This window comes from Athene cunicularia (genome assembly GCF_003259725.1).
Source record: "Athene cunicularia isolate RWA chromosome 1 unlocalized genomic scaffold, athCun1 chr1_part1, whole genome shotgun sequence".
Lineage (NCBI taxonomy): Eukaryota > Metazoa > Chordata > Aves > Strigiformes > Strigidae > Athene > Athene cunicularia.
In genome coordinates, this window is record NW_020799091.1 from 75,527,855 (window position 1) to 75,534,384 (window position 6,530).

General features: G+C 34.9%; 1 protein-coding gene across 1 annotated transcript in view; it reads right to left on the bottom strand.

Annotated features, from left to right (window-relative positions):
- Positions 1-6,147, bottom strand: part of LOC113478698 (neuroligin-4, X-linked-like) — an 80,007-nt gene extending 73,860 nt beyond the window's left edge. The window contains exons 1-3 of the mRNA XM_026846107.1: positions 5,995-6,147; positions 3,718-3,879; positions 1,855-1,935 (exon numbers count right to left, since the gene is read on the bottom strand). The gene's annotated coding sequence lies outside the window, so the exon portion shown is untranslated. The remainder of the gene's footprint in view (positions 1-1,854; positions 1,936-3,717; positions 3,880-5,994) is intronic.
- Positions 6,148-6,530: the final 383 nt, after the last annotated feature.

A 6,530-nucleotide genomic window follows, 5' to 3' on the forward strand; every position in this document is an offset into this window, starting at 1 on the left:
ACATGTTTGTGGCTGCATATACTTAAGAAAATTAGTAAGCAGAGAAGCTGAAGTAAATTTGATGCAGATCTACAACTTCATTTCCTACTCTCCTGGGTTTTTTATGTGTAGTCTAATTATCACTTCACATGAACAAGGGAGTTTTCAAAAGGCACAACTAGCTTCTGATGCCCACTAACTTGCAGTGGGAGTTAAAAGCCAGGCATCAATATACTCTATCTCACTCTTCTGTTTTAACGTTATTGGCTTCCCTTTCTTCTCATTCTCCCTGACCTTCCCTCTGTGCATTAGGAAGAAAAACAAACAAAATTCTGAGAAAAAAGTGAAAAATAAATTGCACCATCCCTCTGTTTCCCCCTCAGACTCCTATCCCCAGACTCTATGGTTTATCTCAGTGTACCATGATAGGTCTTCAGATGAGACCTTCTCCCCCTCCTTGGAACATGGCTGTAGATAATTCTAATGAAAGACAATGTAAAGCTACCACAAATTGTTAGCTCCAAAGAAATTGATTATTTTGACTTTGACTTCAGCTTTGTATTCTTTCTATTATCAGTCTTGTATTCCTTTTATCATTTACTTGCCTTTTTAATGAAAAAGGTAATGAGTTCTCTGAGGAGAGTAAGTAATTGAATCCTATGTATAGTATTCATATGTGTAATATTCACTACAGCAATAGTTCAGCTATGATCATGATCTGCATGGATACTAAACTATTAAAACAGGCTTCTGTTCATAAAGTGTTTTTTATTCAATCACATTTAAATTGCTACAAATCGGAATAAACATGGTTCAGTGATGCAAAAATCACAGGAGTTTTCAAAGCTGTTATTTTCTTAGTCTGATTTTTACACTTCACATAATGGTACCCTCGGATCTCATAACTAACCTGTCATACTTTGAATTATTGCTTATTCACAACTTTATTATCACATCAGATATATTACTATTCCTTCTCCTTGAATTTAGGACCCAATGATAACACTAAATTGAAACATCATTGTACTGCAGCTAGCACAATGATTATAGAAGTCCCATCTGCTCCAAAGTTCATAGATCACAAAAAGCAAGAAGGAAGAACTATGCATCAAAGAAACTTTTCTGGTCATTTGTACATGTCTTACCTTTCTCATTAATCACTGTGTCAGGCACAGCATGAAAGAATGGTAATTAGATTAATCCTAGGTGTTTTATAAATGAGCTATATTCTATGCATAGATTTATAAACTAAACTGTTGTCACGTATTTCATACTGATATAAGCATGTTTATATATGTGTGTATATATATATATACACACAAATATACATATATGATATCTATGTGTGTGTCTGTGTATACAGTATATATTAAAGTATATTATCTCACATTTTGCTAATAAAATGAGAGGAAAAGTTACATCTTTGTGGTAACAATATGAAACAGCAACTAAGCCCCTTTATTTATACAGCCCCATAAGAACTTTGGAACCCAACCTTGTTTTGGAAAATGCAGATTGTCAGCTCTATCTGGTACAGTGTGGCCTGGAAACCCCAAACTTCAATGAGTAGCAGTGTCACAGTAGCCAGTTTTAACCCCATGTCTTTTAACTACAAATTTACTGGTATCAGTCAATATTTACAGAACTGAAAAATAATAAAAATTCATTATTACCATGAATAAGCACATAAACAGCACTAACATTTAGAATGGATTGTATTCCGTGTCTCATTGTATGGACACTTGCAAACAAGCATTTTAACTGGATGTATTTCAAACACATTTAAGAACACCAGGAACAGAGATCTGCTCTCATTTCTATTACATACAGGTTTACAGAAAATAGAATTGTTCTGAACATACCTTTAGTACTTACCACTGTGTCGTATTTTTAAGAAGGCTTCAGAATTCCCCCATAGGAGGCAGCATGATGTCATTTTAGTTACAGCAGTTTTTCCTGTTAGGAGGAAATATATAGTGCTCTTCAGTAAATGAAGCAAATAAATGCATGCTTATGAATTACAAATGGTGACAAAAAAATTTATTATTTTATCACCTGTAATGCTCTTTTTAAAGACCTAAGCAAAGAAGAAACATAATATTGATGCCCAGAGAATAAATACATTGATCATAGTGTATTGACTTCTGTCATAAAAATTGTTAGCAATATTTTTTCTTTGCAGATTGATCACTGCTACAAAAATAGAACTGTCTTTAAACCTATATACCACAAAAGTATACATTTTTGGGAAAAAGCTGAGGCAAGTACTTCAAAATAAAAGAAGAAAAAAATCACCGTAAACCCCTTGGGTTTAAAATATTTCTGTAAACATATATTATACACGTTCAACTAAAAATATAAAAATTCAAATATTCAAATATCTTAAAACATAAGTACTCAAACATTTTTAGAAGCCATTTTGACTATTATTTGTTCTTTCCTATGGGTAATTCAAAACTGTTGCTTTTACTTCAAATGATATTTCAGTGGATAAACAATCTACCAACAGTCTATCCATTTTAGATAGACTATTTACATAGACTAATACCAGTATTTACCAACAGTCTCTTATGTCAGGACTATCTCAACACACTGCAATTTAAAACTTAAACCTTAATAGTGTTAAAAATGTTATTTCAGGTAATTTGTATAGATTCCAAGAGTGTATTAGCTGAAATACTTCTCTTCCCTCAAAGGCCAGAAGAGTTGATTTAATGGCATTTATAGATGCACACATTTTCCCTGGGTAATCCATGCATTGCTTGTATGTTCTTTTCTTTATGTCTCTTAAAGTACCAAGGCACTTCATATCATTTATTCTTATTTTTATTAAGCTGATCAACTCAGAGAAGCACTTCATGTGACAAATATAATTTCAAAACAAATTACAGGAGCAAGGGTGAGGCCATCAAGTATTCCTATTAGCTTGCTAATACATCAAACAAACTTGTCATTTCTGAAAAATCACATTATACATTTGTCCACAGTATAGTGCCTATTAACACTGATGAAACACTTTGGCAATAAACTGACAAATATGTTCCACAAACTTATATGTCTTTCAGGGTCCATCTGCATGGTATTCACCATTAGGAACAGACATAACTTCCAGATAACTGATGAAGTAGGGACTGTCATCACAAGCAATGTATTTATACACACACACACACACACACACGCACACACACAAACACATTTTTTCTACATATGTGTATGTATTTATACTGTATTTTAAGAAATGAGGTTTTAGCAATAAAGATCCTAAAGATCATGGCACTGAGTTTCCACCTGGTATTTTAAAAATTTTTTTCATACAACTTAAAGAAAAAAACATCCAATTTTAGTCTTCACTTTTGACGAAAAGCAATGGCGTAAATTAAATCAGGTTTTAACACTTGCTGCTGGCATTTTCTGCAACCTTAATCATACTAAATAACTCTTGTGAGTGTTTTGACTCACTACAGCCAAACTCCCTATAAGTGCAATTCATTGTAACAGCTGCAAACACAGGCCTCAATTCTGTGTAAAGACAGTGGTTATCTTTATGAACTGGAAATAAATACCAGCAGATGGCTATCTGAATATATGTCTGAAAAGGAAATATTCAGGAATATGGAAGCAAAGCAAAATTTCTTATGAATAAGGAACGTGTGAAACACTCTAGCTAAACTGTGAAAGTGTCCATCTGGACACCTGCTGCAGGGAAAGCCTGGCAACACTGCAACTTTTCATACACACCCATTGAGGAATCAGATGTTGAAGTTTAGGGCAATCTTTATTCCAAGCTATGGTAATGTCTTAAATCTCTCCACGTGACAGTGGCCCTTTTACTGCAGATTTCACTGCTCACGTAGATTTTGCCAGCCATTCCAATTCTCCAAGAGTAGTAGGTGATTAAACCTAGGATATAAGAAATAAGGAAGGATTTAAGGAATGGCTGGACAGTGAAAATCTGCTAAGGCTAACACAGCTTCCCTGTTACAGGGAGAGATCAAAACTCACCTCAGCTTTACTGGTAAACACCAGGGACTGTGTTTACTGTCTCTCTATAGCACCAAAATAGTCTCCAGCTTTAAAGCATAAAAATGAGTGAAAAAAGTGCTATTTGTGAGCTAGGTTTTCCAAGTTCATCTTTGTACCTATGCGTTTATCATTTTCACCTTCTGATTTCCTTACATATCTTCTAATTGTCTTTGCCAGACTGATTTTAATTGTATATGACTAGATTATAGTTTAGACTTTATACATTCTAGTAAACCACACTGTTCTCTCTTGTCCATTTACAGATCATGTTTAGGCTTCATCTCTGTCATAGGCAATTATTAAACAAACAAACAAACAAACAAACAAACAAAAAAAAATACTGCACTTGCTTTGTATCAGGAAGCATGGGCACACAGGTTAAAAGATTAGCAGTCAAATTTTAAGACAAAATAAATACAGACATCATCGACACATTTTTCTTTATTAAAGAGTAATTTTATCTCCACATTTGCGTCAATTGATTTCCTCATAATTATAACATTTTAATAAAAACATTAAGGGGGTCTGGCAGTCCTTCTGATCATATTCTCCTGAAGTCTAAAACAGGTTTTCTCACCAGTCCACAGACTTATAGGTAACTTAAATCTGATAGTGCTGTAACGACACTAGTTTTAATGTTATTCAGTTTAAGCTTAATTGACTCATTTCTCACAATTCTCACAACACTCTGATTTTACAGTGATTTTACAAGCGGCAAGCAACTAAGACTGATGTTCTATCATTATATTTACACAGTTATCTTAGTCTTTACCTGAGAAATAAAATCTCTGTCTCATAAAAGCTTTGTTTTACAATGACCCACTCTCTCCAGCCATCGCAAAAACTTCTGACAGTTCTTGGCAATACCCAGATATAGGCTAAAAATATTTGATCATTCTTTGATGCTCAATTTTATTAATTACAATGACTGGACTATATAATTCAGTTTGAGCAAACAGGTTTATGAAGTCTCTCTAAGAAAATGTACCATTTTAAAGGCAATCTTAGCATTTTTAAATACATCTTTATATCTTTTACAGTGTTTACATACTTCTCACTGATTCAGTTTCATATCAAGTTCTTTCTTTTGAACATTTTAATAGTACACTCTCCCAACTGCTAAATTCAAGAATTTCCTATGTCATGACATGAAAATTTTCAAATGTTTTTAACTACAAATAGAAGATCACTGACTAAACAGTGCATCTGGGCAGTTCTGTGATGGTGTCATCAGTAGCCCAGAAGTCAGAATATCAGATAAGCAGATGATGCTATTTCAACTGTTTATTTCCTGGACAGTTTGAGAGGAGGGGGTGTTCTGAAGAGGAAAGCCAGCTAGAGGTAGATCTTATAGCAGGAAATGGACATAGACCAGCTAGATTAATATTCAGAGATACGCAAATTAAATAGTTTTTTTTCCCTAATTTAGGTATTTGAAAGTTAAAGAGCTAAATCTGACCTCAGGCTTCCTTTGCCTGGGAAAAAAAAAACAGCATCCCAAATGATAGAAGGCTTATTTACCTCCATGAGTCAAAGAGTGTGGGATTTAAGTAAAAAAATAAACAACCCACTCTTCACATATAGCAACTGAGGTAATGTTGACTTACAGATATCTAAGAAATGAGTGGCAGTACCTTATTTACTTAAAACAAATATAAGTATCAAATAATGCAAAGGCAGTGAAATGTAGCTCCTTTGGTAAATGTGCAGTAACTCTCTCTGCTTAGAGAGGGAATTTACCAACAAAAAAACCCTCTGATTTGGGGGACTCATTTTTCCACTTTAATCAATAGCAGCACACCAGAAGAAGATGGTAAGCCTCTCATCCACACACTCCCTCTAAATGAGTATATTCAGAGCTGTATTTCTCATCTTCAAGCAGATCAGAAAGATATGGTAGAACCTGTGTTGCTTCTTTCTCCATCTGATCTAGAAGTTTCCTCACGATTCTCTGCTCATCTCTTTCTGCTTTAGTTAAACCCTTGAACCTACCTGTGCCTCTGGTCTTGATTCCTGCCTGTCCCATAAGGATCCCCTTGTGGTAGCATACTCAGAGAAAGCAGGAAAAAGAGACTGACACTCCTCTGAAGTCAGAGTTGCCACAAGCAACTAGAATACCCCATAGAATGGGTAGTTGGGTTCAGAGAGAAAACTACAAGAAAAAGAAAGAATAGGAATGTATGAATCTGTGGCAAGGTTTACAAGGTCAGGAAAAACCCTAGCAGAGACCAGAGATGAACAGAGAAAGCAGGCAGAACAGCCTAACACAAATGACACAAATGACAGCCAGAGACTGCTCTTCAGAGAAAATGGGAGGCTACCAAATCACAACTGCAGCAGCAGAGGAACGATAGCACAGAAATGGAAAGGCTGAGGTCATCTCCACAGGATGCAGACCAGGGAAGAATGAAGCTGTCTGTAACACACGATGGCAGCTAGGAACAAGTGATGTAAGGTCCCAGTTTTTTTCCAAAAAGTAGTAATGTTTCTTGAAAAATCTTCTTGCCTTCAAAAGTATTTGGATACAA